This window comes from Bos taurus, chromosome 1 (genome assembly GCF_002263795.3).
Source record: "Bos taurus isolate L1 Dominette 01449 registration number 42190680 breed Hereford chromosome 1, ARS-UCD2.0, whole genome shotgun sequence".
In the NCBI taxonomy this organism is placed as follows: Eukaryota; Metazoa; Chordata; class Mammalia; order Artiodactyla; family Bovidae; genus Bos; species Bos taurus.
This window is the reverse complement of record NC_037328.1, coordinates 72,404,239-72,426,153: the sequence shown is the minus strand read 5'-3', so window position 1 is coordinate 72,426,153 and position 21,915 is coordinate 72,404,239. Positions and strand designations below refer to the sequence as shown.

Genomic DNA, 21,915 nt, shown 5'->3' with positions numbered 1-21,915 from the left:
GCAAACCTAGATATGTGTGGGGTTAGGATGCTGACCCAGACAGAACCAGCTAAAAGACCTCAGATGCTGTTATGTTTTTAATCCACTGTCTGAAAGACTAACTCAGCTATAATTAGACAGACACCTGGCTCATAAGAGCTGTTTGCTCCCATTGCTCCCAGATGACTGAGGAGTGAGAAGGTAGGAGAGAGGTGCTGAGCTCATTCTCCATCCTTCATCCAGTGGGCCTATTGGAGAGTCTGGGCCAGCAGTGCCAGCAGGGGATCACACATCAGGCTGACTGGGCCCTGCCCTCAGGGAAGGACACAAAAACAGAGAAACGGTACCTAGTGCTGATGTGACATGGAAGAGGGGCCTCTCAGGGTCAAGTGATGATGGACAGTAAGTACTCTGTCCTAAGGGAAGCCCTGGCCTGGGAATCAGACCACGTGAGAGCAGATTCCAGTTCTGCTTGCCGATTAACTCTGTGATCCTGGGCAAATTATTTCACTTCTCTAAACTTCAGTTGTTTCATTTGCTGAAGTGCATATGATATGATGTGGCTGGTGAGGCTGTGATGCCGAGAAGACTAGACAACAGGTAGGGAACATCATCCAGGCTGTAGGCGCCACAGGAAGCCAGGGTCTGGAGAGGAGGGAACTTGCTAGAGCTTGAGGCAGTCAAGGAAGACTTTTGGCAGACAAGGAGTGGTGAAGAAAGAGCACCAGGTGCCCGCCTTGGCTCTCCACCAGCCCTTCACCAGCCCAGATGCAGAGCATGGGGCTGTCAGGACCCACAGCCCATGGAGACTCCCTAAAGACAGGGACTCCATCTTTGGCATCTCAGCCTCCATCCACTCACAGTGCAGGGCTTGACATTCAGTAAATGCTCAGGAACAACTGTGGAATTCAACAGCCATTATCTAGTTTCTGGAGAAATCACAACTTATGATTCAAGAAAAGCTGATTCAGTAGTCCCTGTTCTATTTTCCTTTGTGATGCAGAAACAAAACCTTAGTTGACATCCCATGTGAGTTTTCTGAAAACAGTAGGTGAGCATCCAGCTGCCCAGGCCAGAGGGCAATGGGCTGCTTCTCGGGCCCCTGAAGGAAGGGGGTGGAGGAGAATGGGCCCAGGCCAGTGTGGACCCAACGGTCAGCTTTCCTTTGCACTGCCCACACACACATAAATGTGAGCAAAACTGTTGCATCCTGCACTAAACTCAGCAATCACAATAGCCACCACCTAGAAGTCGGGAAGGGTCCTGGAGGGCAGGAAGCCCTTGTGGGGAGGGTGATGAGCCTGGAGCCTGGAGGGCTGGAAGCCCTTATGGTGACGTGGCTGCCTCCTGAGAAGCTGCTCTAAACCAGGACAAGAGAGGCTACAGGGCAGAGTCTCAGGGCCCCTGCTGCTCTCAGAGGTGGCCCTGGACAACAGAGGGGAGGAAGCTGATGGTGACCTTCAGGAAGGACACTGTATCCCAGGAGAGAATGTCCAGGCGTGAGTAGCAACCATCAAGACGTCATGATGGGCGGCCCCGCCACACACACCCGCTCCAGCCACTTCTAACCTGTCTACTGGTGCATCCCCTGCACCCTGAGTTCCCTCATCCAAGGTCTCAGGCAGCTCTTTCACAAGATAGAGCAGAGCCCTCATGAGACAGGGGCAGGGGGGCACCATCACCCAAGCAGAGAAAGCACAGTATCACGGGAGGGGGAGGTGGGAGGCCTCAAGGATCTGGTGCTAGTTTCGTGGCGTCCTCAGGGCTGTGAAAGAAGAGGAACTCTCATTCATGGCCCTAGGAGACTTCCAATAATATGAGCAATGGCCACAAAAGAAGAACACTTTCTCTGAGTGGTTTCTGAGTGTCCAGTATTATTACACAGGCAATAGTTTTAGTTCTCAAAACCACCCAATGAAAGTGGAGTTATTCCCACGTTTAGATGAAGGACCAGAGGCTTCTTGTTATAGTTCAGTCGCTAAGTGGTATCTGACTCTTTGTGACCCTGTGGACTGCAGCATGGCAGGCTCCTCTGTCCTTCACTATCTCCCAGAGTTTGCTCAAATTCATGTCCATTGAGTCCAACCAATGCTATCCAACCATGTCATGCTATCCAACCATCTCATCCTCTGCAGCTCCCTTCTTCTCCAGCCCTCAATCTTGTCCACCATCAGGGTCTTTTCCAATGAGTAGACTCTTCACATCAGGTGGCTCAAGTATTAGAGCTTCAGCTTCAGCACCAGTTCTTCCAATGAATGTTCAGAGTCGATTTCCTTTAGGACTGAATGGTTTGATCTCCTTGCTGTCCAAGGGACTCTTCAAGCATCTTCTCTAGCACCACAATTTGAAAGCATCAATTCTTCGGCACTCAGCCTTCTTTATGGTCCAACTCTCACATCCATACATGACTACTGGAAAAACCATAGCTTTGACTATACGGAATGTTGTCAGCAAAGTGATGTCTTCGCTTTTAAAAGTTAAAAACAATAGCTCAAGTCCTTCAACCAACAAGTGTCAGAGCTGGGATCTGAACCTAGGCTGGCTTGACTTGAAAGCCCAGCACTCTCTCCCCAGTAGAGCCTGATTCTTCTCTGAGGAAAGAGGAGTTCAGGGAGGCAGATTTTGGCACCGGTGCTACCCGCACAGAGGCTGGGAGCACACAGAGGTGCCAAAGACCTTGATAGACAAAAACCAGAGTGACAGCCTGGCCAAATGGGAACTACATGGAGGTCCTCTACAGAAAGGTAGTTCACTGTAAAGAAATTCCTGATAGAGGGGCCATTCAGTCTGTCAGTCATTCTTCCTTGAAAGCCTACCATGTGCTGTGTGTGTTCTCTGGTTTTTCAAGATCATATAAATCCCACTTAATCTGCCTGAAGCAGCCGGAACACCTCCTTACCTGGCCTGTCCGGACAGGCCCTGGGCAGAGGGCAGAGCTCAAGGACATGAGATGTCTCTTGAGGAGACCCAGTTCCTGCACTTGGCCAGAGCCCTGGCCTTGTTTTAATACACCTGTCAATAAATCTGAGCACACTCCCAGTCCTTCAAGGAATGACTGGGAGTGAACTTGGAAAGATCACATACGGCCATAAGATACGTGAATGTGAGATGCTTTGATATATTTTGTAACTCCTCCTTGGTAAAGCGCCTTTCAGGAAGGGTTTGCTTAAAATTGGGAACACTTCTTTAAAGAGAGCCTTCACCACATGAGGTAAAGGCTTCCACCTGATTAGGAAGGAAAGAGACAGCAGTGCCAGCATGAAGTGACCCCTTCACACCAATGTGAAAGGCTGACCTGGTTGTCACCTTGCAGATCGAGGCAGGAGGACACGCCCTTCTATTCAAGGAGACCGACCGCCCCCTGAGCACAGCCCGCTCTATCGTGTAGGCACTGTCCAGGCAGTTGTCCTTTTATGCAATTGTGAAGTCAGATGCCAAGTTGTAAATGTCGCTGCTGAAAAGAGGAAGATGCTTACCAGGAATGCTGGAATTCATTAGGATGAGATTTGATTTTTTTTAAAGGGCCCTGTTTCTCTGGCATTTGATATAGTCATCTCTCTATGGGAATTACATCCAGAAGGTTTTACACATAATGTTGAAAGTTGTGCTGAGGATGAAACTAGGGTGATACGTGGAAGTGGCAACCAGTGATGGCCCAGAGAAGATGCTGGTTGGAGGACAGCTGCAATGACTGCAGCAGGACCACTGAAATTTAAGGTATAAATGAACGAGATAATTGCCCCCAAAGCAAAGAGAAGATGAAATCTATAAAACATGGGGGAGGATGCCTGAGCAAAAGGAAGACTGTTGTTCAGTCGCTAAGTTATGTCCGACTCTTTATGACCCCATGGACTATAGCCCATCAGGCTCCTCTGGCATGGATTGCCATTTCCTCTTCCAAGGGATCTTCCTGACCCAGGGAGAGAACCCATGTCTCCTGAATTGGCAGGTGGATTTTTTACCACTGAGTTATCAGAGAAGCCCCGAAGAAGGACTGCTGCTGCTGCTGCTGCTGTTGCTAAGTCGCTTCAGTCGTGTCCAACTCTGTGCGACCCCACAGACGGCAGCCCACCAGGCTCCCCCGTCCCTGGGATTCTCCAGGCAAGAACACTGGAGTGGGTTGCCATTTCCTTCTCCAATGCATGAAAGTGAAAAGTGAAAGTGAAGTCGCTCAGTCGTGTCTGACTCTTTGCAACCCCATGGACTGCAGCCCACCAGGCTCCTCCGTCCATGGGATTTTCCAGGCAAGAGTACGTGGGGTGCCATTGCCTTCTCCAAAAGAAGGACTAGTCATCTATAAAACCCAAAAGAATGGCTAGCATCTAAGGCTGGTTGAATGTCCACCATGTCAGAATTCCATGAGAAGACAGCAAAAAGGTAGAGGACAGAAAAATCGAGGATAACAGATTTGAAAAGAAAACCCAATAATAACTGAGGCCATTGTACAGATGGAGAAACTGAGGACCAAAGAAGGAGGACCTGTCAGGGATCACACAGTCCAGCTAAGTGGCAAAGCTGATCTCAGAACTCAGGTTTTCTGACTCCCTAAGTGATGCACTCATGTTAACTAGCCCTCCTCCCCCCACTCCCAGCACAAGCCATGAAATCTTAGGGAGCAGAAGTCACTGTGTAATGGACCAGAAGGTTATATACAAGACTTGCCAGACACCCCACACAATTTGCTCGTGAAGGATTAGCATATTATCCCATGAAAATATAGACCTGAAGATAAATAAGTAGTAGCCAAAGAAAGAAAAGAGATTTCTATGATGCCCACAGTTTGTAGTCAACTTGTGGGAATGGGAAAATGGCTCTCTGTATTCTCATATTAACATCAGGCAGGGATTTAAACAAATCTTTTTAGTTGCTGAGTCACATCTGACTCTTGAGACCCCATGGACTGTAGGTCGCCAGGCTCCTCTGTCCATGGGATTTCCCAGGCAAGAATACTGAGTGGGTTGCCCTTTCCTTCTCCAGGGGATCTTCCCCACCCAGGGTTTGAACCTGGGTCTCCTGCATTACAGGCAGATTCTTTACCTTCCTTGCAAATAAATCTTTACATTCCTCTAAAAACACACCTTGAGCTGTGTTAAATTCAAAGGGGGGCGGGAACCTGACTCAGCATCCAGGAGCGGACTAAACTCAGTGCCTGGTGTGAGAGACACAGCAACCAGCAGTCCAACACTGTCTGCTCCATGCCTAGCATCCTCTGTTCCAATCAAACCTGTGCATGCCTGGGAACGTGTTTGCTGCGACATCCAATTAGGTGAGGGGCATTCCAACCAGTCCCTCAGACTTAATATCTGTTTAAATCACAAAAACTGAAGTGTCAGTGTGTGCCTAGGTCATGTTCTCAGGTATAAGGAGGCCTGGCTCGTGTGTTACGAAGGGGCCAGTGTGAGCACCTCGTGTTCTAGGAACACACTTGTGGCTGCTCGTCCTCCTCAGATGAGTTCAGCTCCCTGAGGCTGGTGGCCCAGGCCTCTCCGTAAACAATGGCTCAGCAGCTTGAGCTTTAAACGCTAGTGTCCATGAGGATGACAGCCCCGGCGAGCTGGCCTGGGCCACTCCAGGAAACGGAAGAACTGCTGCCTACAAGGAACAGATCACATGATGAACATGTGATCACAAGACAGGATCCACTGAATATGTCAACTCAAGCTGGGGGAAGATGCTCAGAACCTGGGTGGCTTTCTGGTCTAAGACACTTCCTCTTGAGCCTCAAGTCCAGAGGATAAAGTAAACAGTGGGGTGCCATCTTCACAAGGGAACAGGTCTGCTCTCCTTACCCTCTCATGATCCAGTTACAGGTTAACAGAGTGGTACCACTTGGTTCTAACAAGCTGGAAAAAGAAAGACAAGATCCCAAGTGCTGGCTCAAAATGTGCTTTCATGACCTTCAAACCCCCGTTACCGCACCACCCTGGCCCTGGCCGGCACTGAGGAGGATCTGATTGTTGTTCTTGGGGTTCAGGAGGTCCACCCCTGCTTCTGTGTCGGAGGCCCTGAGCGCCAGCCTGGCTGGACAGTAGGGTCAATTCCTCGGCACGAGTGCCTGCAGAAGGCAACGTCCACGGCCTTACAAGCAGCTGGGAGGTTCCCAAGTCAATGTTCCCCACTGGAAACTGGCTTGGGACAGATCAGCATCAGCCTCCAATTAAGCCGGCCACAAGGCATGTCATCTGATCATGGATGGAATTACAGCCCAGGGTGAGTAATTAAGGACAGCCCCAAACAAAGGATTTAAAAAAAAAAAAAAAAACCTCCTTTCCTCCCCCTCCCTTCTCCTATCCCCAGAAACAATAGACACATCTTAACACATACAAAATAACAGAGGTCAGGAAATGCTGAAGAGATAAGATGTGCTTAGTTATGTAAGCACCGGCCCCCATCCTGGGCAGCAGACAGGCCTTCTCCCGGGCAGATGAACCAAGCAAGTGCATTCTCTCCTTTTCTGAAAGCTCTGAAAGTACATCAGGGCTTTCCCAGAGATAAAGATTTATAACCCATCAGAGGGCTTTCACCTCACAACATCAGCCCAAGCTTTCCACCAACTGGGAAGGGGCCCGGGGAGGAAGGGAAATTATGACAAGCCCGAGCTACGCAGGGCATCATGAGCTGGGGACCTGGAAGCAGCTGCTCTGGAAGAGGGCCCTTTCCCACTGTCTGCTTGGCAAGATTGCAGCAATTTGCCACCTGCTTTATCATCCTCTGGAGCTTGTTAACTGCTGCTCAGCAGCACCTCTGACCTGCAGGGGTCAAAGGGCAGCTGAAAGGGGTGGAAACTTCCTCCAAGGGTAAGAGGCTCCTGACCAGGGAGGGGAGGAGAGAGTCTGCAAGTGCCACACCAGCCACACCAACCGAGCTTCTTTCGCTAGAGGGTGTCAGGCCATGCTTGATGGAAGGCCTGCCGTCATGTTGCACAGACCCAGCTGTGTCCCTGAGGGGGCCCGAGGGTGGAACAGGCTGGGGTGGTTCTCACATCCAACAGGGAACTTGGGTCCCCTCCCAGCAGGGTTTTTACCCACCCTGCAGAGCTCCTTCTCCATCCGCTTTGCCATGCAGGGCCCAGCTGCAGGACAGCTGGCTCACTATGGGCATAGCTGGCACAAAGGAACACAGTGGAACATGCCAAGGGGCCAAGGGCCCAGATTGCTGGGGCTCCTCCAGCCTGGTCAGCCAAACACTCCCTCCCTCCCTCGGGAGGCCTGTGCCAGGCCCACGCTGGGGCTTTACAACCACTGCCTCAGCTCACAAACCTCCACTCTGCTCTGCCTGGCGGGTATCGGGACCTCCCATCTTCAAGTGAGGATGCTGAGGCTCAGAGAACTTTGGCAACTTGACTAGGATGATCTAGCAAGGAAGCGTCAGAGTTGAAAGCAAGCATAGATTTGCCTCACACAGGTTTCTGAGAAAAGCCTTCAGACATCTCTGAAGCCCTTTTTCAAATTCTGTTATCTTTAAAAACAAGACATGCCACCACATCAAGTGTGAAAATACCAAACAGCTCTAGAGCATCTTAGCAGACACGAGGTTTCCCATGGGCCAAGAAGGGGTTTCCCACTTCCCACAGCCACCTCCCTCAAACCACCCCCACCCCATCCTCAAGGAACTTGAAGACTCTTGGGGTTCCCCTTCACTGAGCGAGGGCCAATGGAGAAGTTTCAGAAAAAAGAGGTTTCATGCCACAAAGTAAGTTGAAAGGAAGTTCTGAAGCCCCATGCTTGCCCTTCAGCCCCACGTTCCCCGGCCTTCCGTCCCTGGAAGCCAGGATGCAGTACTCTGCTCTGGTCTGAGCGGAAGCTCAGGTCTGCTGACTCAGAAGTCCCCGGGGCCAAGCGATGCTTCCACATCAATGCCAGCCCCCTCCCCTGAGGGAAGAGGGGAAGGGAAAGGAAATAGAGCTCATAAGAGTGATTTATACGACCTGTTAGCAGCTCTGGTGAAAGGTTTTGGGGCCAAGAGGTTGAAATTAATGACCACAGTCAGTTTTATATTAACTATACAGCAAATTCTTTCTTCTAGCCCTATTCACCCCTCTCAAAATTAAGCATGGAGTGTTAGCTACAGCTCAGCCATAACATTTTTTACAACTATCAGCTCCTATTTTGTGGACAAAACAGAGCATTATGAAAAGACAACGGTTTTTGCTTCAGCAACAGTGCAACATGAGTCTCCAGCCTGAGCACCTTCAGTGACTTGGTATAAATCATATCCTTTAGGATAGGACAGAATTTATTTCCAACTCAGCTGAAAAACTTTAGGGACATAGAAGACAACACATAAAACATCCGGCCTCAATTTTCTTCTCACTTCTCTTGCCAATATGAAATTATAGCTCACGCACTTCTTTATGAAGTTCAATATGCAGGGGAAATTGAATTTTAGATTTGGAAAGCAGAATAGCAGACTATCCGCCCAACCCTCCCCCCTTCTTTCATTGCTATCATATGGAAGTCCCTGGCCCCTGCTGGCCTCCCCACAGCTTATCATGCTCTGGTATCTGCTACAGACCTTGTTTCTTGTCTCCAAACCTGTAAGCTCTCCTTCCTGCTGGGGGCAGGACCACATTCTGACTTTGTTCACCAACTCTGTGACCATGCCTGGTCTCTGCTCTTTGCAAGTAGGCTTTTTCTCACAGACCCTTGGGGATGGCAGCGGTAGAAAGCAGTCCTCTTTGGACAGCTGTTCCGAGCTGGCCTACCACTGAGATCTGTATCTGCCAGTACAGATCAGTCATCATGCAGGACTCCTGTCCATCACCTGCCTCACACTTCCCCTCTGCCTGGCTCCATGCCCCAGTATATCTCCCCTAAACCTGGAATGGTCACTCGTGAGGTGAGCCAAGTCAGACATGGCCAGACCCCAGTGAGCTAGAGTACACCCCAAAACTGTCTCTATAACACCCATGGGAGTTCTGTGAGCAAGCAGTTGACATCTCCGAATACAGTTTCCGGTGGCTCCATGTTCCACTCTGACTCTCGGGGCACATTTTCTGCACACCACCTGGCTGTGTGCCTGAGCACAGTGCTGACCTACGTCTCTGAGCAACACCTAAGCAAGCACAGGCAGTTTTGCTTTCAAGGTTCCAGCACCTCGGGCACTTCTTTCACTTCACTAATGAGAAGGCTTCTGTGTTTTGGCAGCTGTTCTTCCCGGTGTGAACAATAGATTCATCAGTCTTTTCTGGGCCTGAACTGTCTGAGTCCCTTTCACCCAGCAGACTCATCCTTCTCAAATGGGGTCATGTAGCCCACCACCACCCTCAAACTCAAGGCCATGGGTCTCCTTCAGCCTCCTCCTCTAGCTGATACAGCAGGAGGACCTGAAGGAGAGTGATGGGCACCACCGAAATGCTTACACCAGGAGGGTAAGTGGATCAGGAAGAGAAGAGCCAACTTCTCGGGCACACGCCTGACTTCTCCCTGGGACCATGCAGGAGTCAAGGAAAGAGAGGCCCCACACAACATCCCTTGTGCCCAGAAATCTACATCATGAAAACCGGCAAGGGAAAAAAAATCAGTTTCTCCACTTTATGAATCCAGAAATACCTCCCTGAGGCAGGTGAAGATCTACCCATCTTCTTACCTTTTGAAACAAGAGGGGAAAAAAACCTGTTTTTCTTTCTAAAAGATTAAAAGGTTTTACTCTTTTCAGGAGGAACATCTGTAATGGTTTGTAAACTGGCTTGCCAATGATCAAATGGCTCTCCAAGTTTCCTTCCCCCTGAGCCAGGACTCCTGAAAATATGTTGCATGATTTTGGTTTTTATGATACATAAGAAAAAAAATAGAAACTATAAACAAGATGAATAGACAACATACCGACTGGGAGAAAATATTTGCAAATGATGCAACCAACAAGGGTTTAATTTCCAAAATACACAAACAGCTCATACAACTCAATAACAAAAAACCACACAACCCAATCAAAAAATGGGCAGAAGACCTAAACAGACATTTCTCAAAAAAAGACATATAGATGGCCAAAAAGCATTTGAAAAGATGCTCAACATTGTTAATTATTAGAGAAATGCAAATCAAAACCCCAATGAGGTCCTACCTCAAACCAGTCAGAATGGCCATCATCAAAAAGTCTACAAATAACAAATGCTGGAGAGGATGTAGGGACAAGCAAAACAAAAATTTACATTCCTATACTGTTGGTGGGAATGTAAATTGGTACAGCTGCTGTGGAGAATAGTACAGAGGTTCCTTAAAAACTGAGACAGAGTTGTCATAAGATCCAGCAGTCACACTCCTGAGGACACACCTGACTCAGTTCAGTTCAGTTGCTCAGTCATGTCTGACTCTTTGGGACTCCATGGACTGCAGCACCCCAGGCTTCCCAGTCCATCACCAACTCCCAGAGCTTGCTCAAACTCATGTCCATCAAATCGATGATGCCATTCAACCATCTCATCATCTGTCGTCCCCATCTCCTCCCGCCTTCAATCTTTCCCAGCATCAGGGTCTTTTCCAATGAGTCAGTTCTTCGAATCAGGTGGCCAAAATATTGGAGCTTCAGCTTCAGCATCAGTCCCTTCAATGAATATTCAGGACTGATCTCCTCTAGAATGGACTGATTGGATCTCCTTGCAGTCTAAGGGACTCTCAAGAGTCTTCTCCAACGCCACAGTTCAAAAGCATCAGTTCTGCCTTTTACCTCGTAGCAGCCAAGAAAGCAACATGGGTCACCAGCAGCTCTACTGGAGCCATCCGAGAAAATTCGGCCAGGGTTCTCGCTCTTGCCGGGTCTGCTCAAACCAGCACGGTCTGAACCGGAAATACGGCCTCAACAGTGCCGCCAGTGTTTCTGCCAGTATGTGAAGGACATCGGCTTCCTTAAGTTGGACTAACCGAACTTCCTTAGATGGCTCATCCAGCACATCAACCTTAGGCAGAAATAATACTAGCTCTTTGTATATAAAATAAAAGTTTTAAAAACTTAAAAAAAAAAAAAAAAAAGCCTGAGTTCTTCGTTGCTCAGCTTTCCTTATGGTCCACCTCTTACATCCATACATAACTACTGGAAAAACCATACCTTTCACTAGACAGCCATTTGTTGGCAAAGTAATGTCTCTGCTTTATAATACACTGTCTAGGTTTGCCATAGCTTTTCTTCCAAGAAGCAAGTGTCTTTTAATTTCATGGCTGCAGTCACCATCTGCAGTGATTTTGGAGTCCAAGAAAATAAAGTCTGTCACTGTTTCCATTGTTTCCCAATCTACTTGCCATGAAGTTATGGGGCTGGATGCCGTGATTGTAGTTTTCTGAATGTTGAGTTTTAAACCAGCTTTTTCACTCACCTCTTTAACTTTCATCAAGAGGCTCTTTAGTTCCTCTTCTTTTTCTGCCATAAGGGTGGTGTCATCTGCATATCTGAGGTTACTGATATTTCTCCCTGCAATCTTGACTCCAGCTTGTGCTTCATCCAGTCTGGCATTTTGCATGATGTACTCTGCATATAAGTTAAATAAGCAAGATGAAAATATACAACCTTTCCCAATTTAGAAACAGTCCATTGTTTCATGTCCGGTTCTAACAGTTGCTTCTTGACTTGCACACAGGTTTCACAGAAGGCAGGGAAGGTCATCTGGTATTCCCATCTCTAAGAATTTTCCACAGTTTGCTGTGACCCACCCAGTCAAAGGCTTTAGAACAGTCAATGAAGCAGATATTTTTCTGGAATTCTCTTGCTTTCTTTATGATCCAACAGATGTTGGCAATTTGATCTCTGGCTCCTCTGTCTTTTCTAAAACCAGCTTAAACATCTGGAAGTTCTCAGTTCACATACTACTGAAGCCTAGCTTGGAGAATTTTGAGCATTACTTTGCTAGCATGTGAGATGAGTGCAGTAGTTCGTGTAGTAGTTTGAATATTCTTTGGCATTGGCTTTCTTTGGGATTGGAATGAAAACTGACCTTTTCCAGTCCCGTGGCCACTGCTGAGTTTTCCAAATTTGCTGGCATAATGAGTGTAGCACTTTCACAGCATCATTTTTTAGGATTTGAAATAGTTCTTCTGGAATTCCATCACCTCCACTAGCTTTCTTCGTAGTGATGCTTCCTAAGGCCCACTTGACTTCACACTCCAGGATGTCTGGCTCTAGGTGAGTGAGCAGACCATCGTGGTTATCTGGGTCTTTAAGATCTTTTTTGTATAGTTCCTCTGTGTATTCTTGCCACCTTTTCTTAATATCTTTTGCTTCTGTTAGATCCATCCATTTCTGTCCTTTATTATGCCCATCTTTGCATGAAACATTCCCTTGGTATCCCTACTGTTCTTGAGATCTCTAGTCTTTCCCATTCTATTATTTTCCTCTATTTCTTTTCATCAATCACTTAGGAAGGCTTTCTTATCTCTCCTTGCTATTCTTTGGAACTCTGCATTCAGATGGGTGTATCTTTCCTTTTCTCTTTTGCCTTTAGTTTCTCTTCTTTTCTCAGCTATTTGTTGAGGCCTCCTCAGACAACCATTTCTCTATAAAATGAGCATAATAACCTCAAGGGTTGGCTTTGGGGATTAAATGATATAACCTATGTAAAACACTTAGACCAGAACTCTAAGCACTATGATCAGTACAGTAAGCACCAGAAAAGTTGGCTGTTTTCAGTTACTAACAGCCTGACAGGTAGTTAGCCCTCAATAACCAGGGGTAATGGCGGTAATGGCAACCTCCTTCAAAGGACTTCTGCCAGGACTGTTGTGTTCACTGCCCCTGATCCCACAGCAGGCCACTGTCAACCCATGCCCCTGCCGGAGACTCCCACCACTCACGGGCAAGTCTGGGTCAGTCTCTGGTGGGCTCACTGCTCCTTTCTCCTGGGTCCTGGCACGCACAAGGCTTTGTTTGTACCCTCCAAGAGGGCATACGAGATGGCGGAGTAGAAGGACGTGCACCCATTTTCTCCTGTGAGAACTCCAAAATTACAACTAACCACTGAACAACCATCAACAGGAGAATGCTGGATCCCACCAAAAAAAGATACTCCATGGCCAAGGGCAAAGGATAAGCCCCAACAAGATGGTAGGAGGGGTGAAATCAGGTTTAGAATCAATCCCCATACCCACCAGAGATGCTCGGAGGGCTCAAACAAAACTTAGTGTGCACCAGGACCCAGGGACCCCACAGAGAACGAGACAGACCTGCCTTTGTGTGTTTGCCTCCTGCGGAGGTGAAGGTCAGCAGTGGCCTGCCGCAAGGGCAGGGGCTCTGGGTGCAGCAGACCTGGGAGGTGTGGCGTGTGTCCCAGACAACCCACAAACTGGAGAAAAAGTATACCAAACAAGTTTTCACTGTTGTGGAAGTTCTACGGCCCACAACATATTTCCCAACCTGGGTTACCAAAGGGGAAGGGAGGGAGGGAGAGAGGGATATTTGAGATTAACAGGTATGTATTTAATATTCCATTATAATGGAAAATAATATGAAAAAGAAAATTTTATATGCATACATATATACATAAATATATAAAACTGAATCATTTTGCTACTTATCAGAAACATAACATTGTAAATCAACCATACTTCAATTTAAAAAAAGATAAACTATCTACCATCATCTATAAAATAGTGAGGTTCTCATATGCCTGGGAACTAGGAACTGGACTAGGTCATTTTCACATATCTTTACCTAATTTAATCCTTACAAGTAGGGTTTATGGTCCTCATTTTGTAGCTTTCTCCCACACAAGATACAATCTATGTTTCAATGCTTTCACCCCTGTTTGGTACCAAGATTAAGAGGACCCCCTCCTACTATGAATCTAAGAATTACCCGAAAACGTAGCGAAGTCAAAAGACTGGTCCCCAAGCTGGGAGTCCAGTCTCCAATTTTCATTTGAAATCCTTTTCGTAACTTGTTCCCATCACAGATCCAACAACTGAACATATCTGCCAAATTGTACTTAAGCACTGATTCATTTCTTTCGTTTTAATTGAATTTAATCAATTTAGTTTTTGGTTTTTAATAAAATTACTTGTTTTAATTTTAAATTAAAGACATAAAATATAATGCCAAATTGACGTCATTGCAGATGAAAGCAAAAAAAAAAAAAAAAGATTTAACCTCTAAATATTTCAGTAGGTACTTCCTATAAAGCAAGGACACTCTCATCATAACAGTACAACCATTAAACCCAGGAAATTAATACATCACTACCTTTTAATCTACAGTCCCATTCAAAACTTGTCAATTGTCCAAAACCAAAACCAAAATTTCTGGCCCAGAATAGCATTTGGTTGTCACATCTCTTCAATATGAAATAGTTTCTCAGTCTTTCCTTGGCCTCCAGGACCTATGACAATTTGAGGAGCACAGGCCAATTATTTAGTAAAATCTCCCCAAATTTGGGTTTACTGATGTTTCCTTCTGATTAGATTCAGGTTATTCATCCTTGTTAGGAATAGCACAGAAGTGATACTGGTTTCTTCTCACTCCATCATACCAGGAGGCACAATTTGTCACATTACTGGTGATGTTCCTTTTGATCCCCTGTTTTTTAAAATGCAGTATGCTCTGCCTTATTTAATGAAATGTGGACTGAGTAACTCTGGGTAAGTGTGAGTAGACAGTGTCCTGAGTTAGAGCCCTGGCTCACTGGCCTGATTCTGCCACTGTGTCCAGCCTCGGACGAGCCACTTGCCCTCTGGACTTCAGTTTTCCCAGACGGTAAAGACAAGAACATTGGAGCAGCTACTCTTTCAAACCCTCCCAGCCCTGCCTCCTTGGAATTCTGTACACAAGTGGCCTTTTCCCCTCACTCATAGTCCGGCTGCTTGTCCTCAGAATAGCACAGATAACCCTGGGCATGGAAGACCCTCCTCACTGTGTTGGCCTCAGCCACGCCTAGCAAGTCATAAAGCCCCTTCTGTGCACCCAGTACTATGTTAAGTGTGGAGAGGTTCAGAAACGAATGACATTATTCACAGCTGCAAAAAATGTAACTATAGAAGCATTTTAATCATATATTTTCTGCTGCTGCCACTGCTGTTTCCAATGTTCCTTTATCACCATTCTCCATGACTATTCAATATAACCATATAGAAACTAACACTTCCTTAGTACACAGACATCGGAATACTTTTATCTCCCAATTTCCATTTAACAAATGGAAACAATTTGCCTAAGGTCAAAAGTTGACCTTAGAGAGTGACAAAGCAGGACATCAGGACTTCCAGGCCCTAGAATCTGAGTTCTTTGGCCATATCATGCTCCCTTTAACCCTGTTTGCTTTGAAACCGGCTATGCTAGTTATCTATAGCTACATGACCAACCACCCCAAAACTTAGTGGTTGAAAACAGTGTATGATCCTCCCCCATGGTTCTGTTGGTCATCTAGGCTCAGCTGGGCAGTGCTCACCTGGAGTCTCCTGTGTGGACACCAGGAAACTGCAGCTGAGGCTGAGTCTTCTGAAGACTCAGCTAGGCTGGATGGCCACATCACACATTGCTAGCAGTCAATGCTGGCTGTCAGCAAAGAGCTCAGCACGGGCTGTCAACCAGAGCACTTTCATGTGGGCTCCCTCTGGGGTTCTGGCTTCTCCCAGCAGGGCAGCTGGACTCCAAAAGGGAGTTTGCTGAAAACAGTGTCCCAGGAAACAAGACTGAAACTGCACAGAGCTCCTGGTGACCGAGCCCCAGAAGTCAGGCTGCATCACTTCCACTGTTTCCTGTCCACCAGAAACAAGCCGCTGAGCCTGCCCAGATTCCAGGAGAGGGGACTGCTTGCAGGTGTGAAGGCTGGGAGGGGTGGCTCCTTAGGAGGACATCTTTGGGGACAAGCTATCACATTCCCTCACCCCATAGTGAATTACAAATTATTTTAAATTTTCTTTATGATATTCTAAATATCCTCCCATATATATATTTGTAATGACAAAATAAATATATTAAAACATATAATAATACATAATAAGTATGCCAAATACGTATTTATATTATACATTTATATGTGTGTGCATACACACATATGCCACTAGAAGAAAATGTGTATTTTTTAAATACTTCTCCATCTTTTCAAAATGGACATGTATTGCTTTTAAAATAAAAATATTTCTAAAGGGACTAGTTAACTACCTCACAGAAAATACCCATTTTCTGGCCAAGTCAATCAGATTTAAGGCATTTTGCATGACCTCAAGCTTCCCAGGTGCTAGTGATAAAGAACCTGCCTGCCAATGCAGATAAGAGACACTAGTCCGATCCCTGGGTCAGGAAGATCTCCTGGAGGTGGGCATGGCAACTCACTCTAGTGTTCTTGCCTGGAGAATCCCATGGACAGAGGAACGTGGTGGGCTACAATTCACAGGATCTCAAAAGAGCTGGACACGACTGAAGCAACTCAGCACACATACCAGGCTCTTTAAGAGTCTTCTTAAAGTAGCCAGAGTTACTCATTTTTATACTCTTTTTCCTAAGACAAGTCCTTCTAGAAACTTCTACCTTTCTCCTACTTCACCATAAGATGGTTTTCTGGGTTTCCAAATATGTGTTTTTAAAAAAGAAAAAGCAGACAATAAGCTAGGAGTTACTCTCATCTGGTTTCTTTTTCCTATTACTTGTTAGTTGCCAGGTCATATTCGACTCTTTTGCGACCCTATGGATTGTAGCCCACCAGGCTGCTCTGTCCATGGGATTTCCCAGGCAAGAATACTGAAATAGGTTGCCATTTCCTTCTCCAGGGGATTTTCTTGACCAAGGGATCAAACCCTCGTCTCCTGCACTGGCAGGTGGATTCTTTATGGCTGAGCCACCTGGGAAGCCATTCCTGTTATTTATCTAATTGCATATATGCTATATTTTCCCCATCTCCTCTTGCCGAGGACATCTTGGAAGTTCGAGGCAAATGGCAGGTGCTTTGGGAATATGAGCAGCTTAGAGAAACCCTCAGGTCTATTGGGATGAGCCTCTCAGAGGCCAAATTGCATTCTTAGAGCTCCAGGCCTAGAGGAATCCCCAAAAGATCAGCTATAAGATACACGAGGATGGGAGAGCACAAACAGGAAAGCTCAGGCAAGGGAGATATGGCCCAAGGCAGAGCAATTCTCCCCACCCCGTCAGGTGAGCAACTACATAAACCTCTGGTGGACAGTGATGGCTGAAGGCAATAAGATGCCACAGCCCCAGACACAGAGACCATATAAACCCAACACCAAAGGCAGCCAGGGGGCCTCCCTCCGAGTCATGTCCACCAAAGGACACTGGGGAGCCTGGACTGGAAACTTCTGGAACTGAGTATGGAGAGAGCAGGGAACACAGGCAGTAGATGAAGAAAGAGGCACTGAGTTCTTGGGCCGCCCCGGCTTCCCAAAGGAAGGCCAGCGCCAACCACACGGTGTCTGTGAGCAGAGTCCACACGCATCAGAGGCTCTGGGAGCCTGAGGAGGCTGATGTGTTGAGTCAGTTGGTGCTATTTTTACCCAGTCACTTTCCAACTATAAACCCACACTTCACATTTCATTGTTTGGGGTGGATTAAGAAATTCGACTTGGCCTTTCTTGTGGTTTAATTTCCTGAATGCCTGCATCAAGGAAAAAGTTCGGCATTCCTATGGAAATATATGACATTTTAACCTTTTCTTGGCATGAGGGTGTCCAGGGATTGGAGGCTGGCCTGTTCTCTAAACCTGTACTGCTCTCATTAAGCAGGGAGGCCACGGTCTGCCCCTTTTCTCCCCTATTCAGAGGTCAGGGATTACGGTCCGGCTCCTGGAATGCTGGGTCAGGGCAAATGTACCCTATGAATATTCCAGTCCAGCATTAGGAGATGAAGTTTCCCCTGAACAATTCATCTAACAGTTACCTGTGACATTATTCAAGTCCCCAGTGACGAACATTCAAATAAAGGGTCTGGTAACTGTCAGTGAGGAAGAGTTGAACAATCTTAAAACTATTTCCGAATGATTTTTCAACTATAAAGCCAGAAGTGACTGTGTGGTCACAGAAGCAGTGAACACATACCAAGAAAAAAAGAATGCTCCTTTTCTGTGGAAGACAGGGCAAGTTTTACCTCTTTTTAAAATACTTATACCTCCACTTACATCTGAAGTACAGCCATGATGCTTGGTAACTGAAACTCCTTGAATATAAACAAGGTCTCTACAACTTTAGGGTCTTCCTGACTGTCAAAAGCACTTAGAGCTCAGGCAGAGCTGTGAGGTTCTAATCAAGGACAGAGCTTTCTCTTTTTTGAAAGAAAAATCTGGACCTACACCAAATTTTCCTTCTGCATCTAATGAGAGGCTTCAGATGCTGTCATAAAAATGGAAACTCAATATTGCTAGAAGCAAACCACTCAGGAGGGAAGAGGCTCCCCTAAGAAGCTGATCTCTAGGCACTGCCTGGCATGAGCATAGCCGAGCACTCCCTCCAGGCCCAGGGCAGTGCCACACCAGCCCCACCGAGGGACTGCCCCTCCAGCAGCACACACAGCCAGAGCCCCCTGCACACAGTTCTAGGACACCAGACACCTCCCTGTTCACGACAAACAGATCAGCATTCTTTTGATGGGTCAACAAATAGTTATTATCCCCCGCTGTATGCCAGGCACTTCTCCCCACTGCAGACACAGCAGGGAAATGGGAGGCCAGGGCTCCGCTTCTGTGTCACTGTCAGTCTGCACAGGACGACTTCAGACAGCAGGAGGGGCTGTGGGAATGAAACTCAGTGTCGGGGCAATGTGACACTGTAGGGGGGCCCTGAAACAGGGGATGCAGAGAGGGCCATTGGAACAAGCAGCACCTGAGCTGAGACCTTCAAGATGGGGAAACGGAAATGCAATGATCTGGAGGAAGAGAAGGCAAAGGGAGCAAGAGTGAAAACTCAGGGAATACCTTTGGCACATGTGAGTAAAGAAAGGGGAGAGAAGTGTGGCAGTCGGAGCCAAAGGGCAAAGCAAGTACAAAACCTGCCAGGGGCTTCAGGCAGGGCATCGGAGCAGCTGGATTTGACAACGTCCCCTGCAGAAGGCAATGGACACCATCACGAGAAACGCTGGGCTGGATGAAGCACAAGCTGGAATCAAGATTGCCAGGAGAAATATCAATAACCTCAGATATGCAGATGACACCACCCTTATGGCAGAAAGTGAAGAGAAACTAAAAAGCCTCTTGATGGAAGTGAGAGAGAAAGTGAAAAAGTTGGCTTAAAGCTCAACATTCAGAAAACTAAGATCATGGCATCCAGTCCCATCACTTCATGGGAAATAGATGGGGAAACAATGGAAACTGGCAGACTTTATTTTGGGGGGGCTCCAAAATCACTGCAGATGGTGATTGCAGCCATGAAATTAGAAGATGCTTACTCCTTGGAAGGAAAGTTATGACCAACCTAGACAGCAGATTAAAAAGCAGAGACATTACTTTGCCAACAAAGGTCTGTCTAGTCAAGGCTATGGTTTTTCCAGCAGTCATGTATGGATGTGAGAGTTGGACTATAAAGAGCTGAGCACCAAAGAATTGATGCTTTTGAACTGTGGCATTGGAGAAGACTCTTGAGAGTCCTTTGGACTGCAAGGAGATCCAACCAGTCCATTCTAAAGGAAATCAGCCCTGGGTGTTCATAGGAAGGACTGATGTTGAAGCTGAAACTCCAATACTTTGGCCACCTGATGCAAAGAGCTGACTCATTTGAAAAGATCCCGATGCTGGGAAAGATTGAAGGCAGGAGGAGAAGGGGACGACAGAGGATGAGACGGTTAGATGGCATCACCAACTCAATGGACATGAGTTTGGGTGGGCTCTGGGAATTGGTGATGGACAGGGAGGCCTGGCATGCTGCGGTTCATGGGGTCACAAAGAGTCAGACACAACAGAGCAACTGAATTGAACTGAACCTGCAGAAGGCAATGGCCACCCACTCCAGTGTTCTTGCCTAGAGAATCCCATGGGCAGAGGAGCCTGGTGGGGTCACAAAGAGTCGAACATTACTGAATGACTAAGCACCACTCAGTAGACTTGGCTCCTCTCTGTGGCTCTGTCACCACCCGGCTGTCCTGGTACCTAATGGGACATGCCACTTGGGCTCTCTGGGCTGTGCTCCCAGCAGCTCAACTTGAAAGGTGTATCCCACTGCTGCCGCCCACTTCATCACCTAGCCTCTGTGAGGCTGGGGTCAAGCCAGAGGATTCGCTGCCTATTCCTGGAGAAGACAAAGCCAGGAAGGCTTAGGGCCACGCGCTCTCTCTCCTTGTCATGGTGGACTGGGTCTGACCCTGGCCTGGCTCTCCTCTGTGCTATCACAGCAATTCCTTTCCTCTCACCAACTGAGCTGAGAAAAGCTGCACATTCAGGCAAACCAAGGCATAATGAGGGTGGGAAAATGACACCAGGAGTCCCCTCCACCTTCCATATGTTAATACCCTGGAGGGATCAGGTTAAATGATCACTAAGAGCAGAAATACCTGAAAAGTAGCCACAAAAGGACTATCTGCAGTCTAACAGCCAACTGGCAAGGAGTAGGGGGTGAGTGTCTGTGCGTATTAATTCATTCAATTATTAACTGACTAAACATATAATACCTGGCACTCTGATTTGGATAAGCAAAACAAGGTCCCTACCCTCAAACTGCTGACAGACTAGTGGTGGAAATTAATTAACAACAATAAGGATCCCAGGAAGCCGGAGCCACATGTCCAGGGAGGGAGAGGCAGTGCTGTGGGTGCAGTGAGGAGGCTGCTTTGCAGAGAGATGGTATTTGCAGGGGGAAGGGAGGCAGGTTGCCTTCGTCTGCTCCAGCTGCCTAACAAATGCCAGGGGGACCTAAACCATGGACACTCACTTCTCTGTTCCGGAGGCTGGAGGCCATGAGCAAGGTAGTGGCAGATTCGGTTTCTGACGAGAGCTCTCATCCCAGATTGCAGATGCCACCCTCTCTCTGTGAACTCACAGGGCCTTTCCTCTGGGCTCACTCAGAGAGACAGTGCTCTGCTGTGACTCCCTCTTGATAAGACATCAATCCAATCAGGAGGCCAGGACCCCACCCTTATAACCTCATTTAACCCTAATGACTCCCAATAGCCCCATCTCCAAATACCATCACATTGGAGGCTAAGGAATTTGAGGGGATATAGTCCGGTCCATAACAGACTTTGAAAGGCAGATACGAAGCAGAGTCTGTCTGTGTGGGAACAGGCATTAGAGAAGGAGAGACCAGCAAGAGCAAAGGCAGGGACATGAAAGCCTAGAAGGCTTGCTGGGAGAGCAGAGAGTGAGACAGTTTGCCTGGAGTAAAGGATATATGAGGGGCGCAGGGGAAGATGAGGCTGGAAAGGCAGTCTGGGGACACTTAATGGAAGATTCCCGTGCCAGGTCCTGGCAGGAAACCAGAGAAGTTACTGATCACAAGGCTAACAAGATCAGGCCTGCAGAAGGCACGGCCCTCCCAAGCCAGACTGGGGAGGGAGACAGTTAAAAGGCAGAGGCAAGAGGCAAGACCAGAGAGATCTCTGCTTTAACATCACAGCTCAGAATGGTCTGCTGCTGCAGACACATGAGTGTAAGCTTCTTTGGGACTGTCTGGCTGGACTCACCCAGTTTGGTAGGGAACAAAGTTGAGGTCCCTTTACCTGGGGCTGTGAGCCCCAAACTCCCCACTGGGTACCAAGAAATCACACGAGTCTCCTGACAAAAACACTTCTCTGCTCTCAACTGCCCAGTGGGGACAATGCACACACAGCCACCTGCGGCCACAAAGACGCGGGGCTCCAAAGAAAGCATCCCAAAGACATGGGCACTCTCTGCAGCTAGGCCGAAGTTAACTGCCTCTCACCTGATCAAACCTCCCTAAGTCCATCCCGGCTGACTCCAGAGATGGGGACACTTCAAGACCAGAAGGAGAGCTGCCCAAGCCACTCGCTGCCCTGCTCTCCACCGGGCTCTCGGCTGGATGGAAGGGGGAGCGGCCACCAGAGGCCCCAGGGAGCTGGACACACCCT

The 21,915-nt window shown here is 47.5% G+C and overlaps 1 protein-coding gene and 1 pseudogene across 3 annotated transcripts in view; one reads left to right on the top strand and one right to left on the bottom strand.

The window, feature by feature from the left end:
• Positions 1-21,915, bottom strand: part of XXYLT1 (xyloside xylosyltransferase 1) — a 174,084-nt gene that overhangs the window by 74,708 nt on the left and 77,461 nt on the right.
• On the top strand, positions 10,346-10,952 carry LOC112447376 (small ribosomal subunit protein uS14-like; annotated as a pseudogene).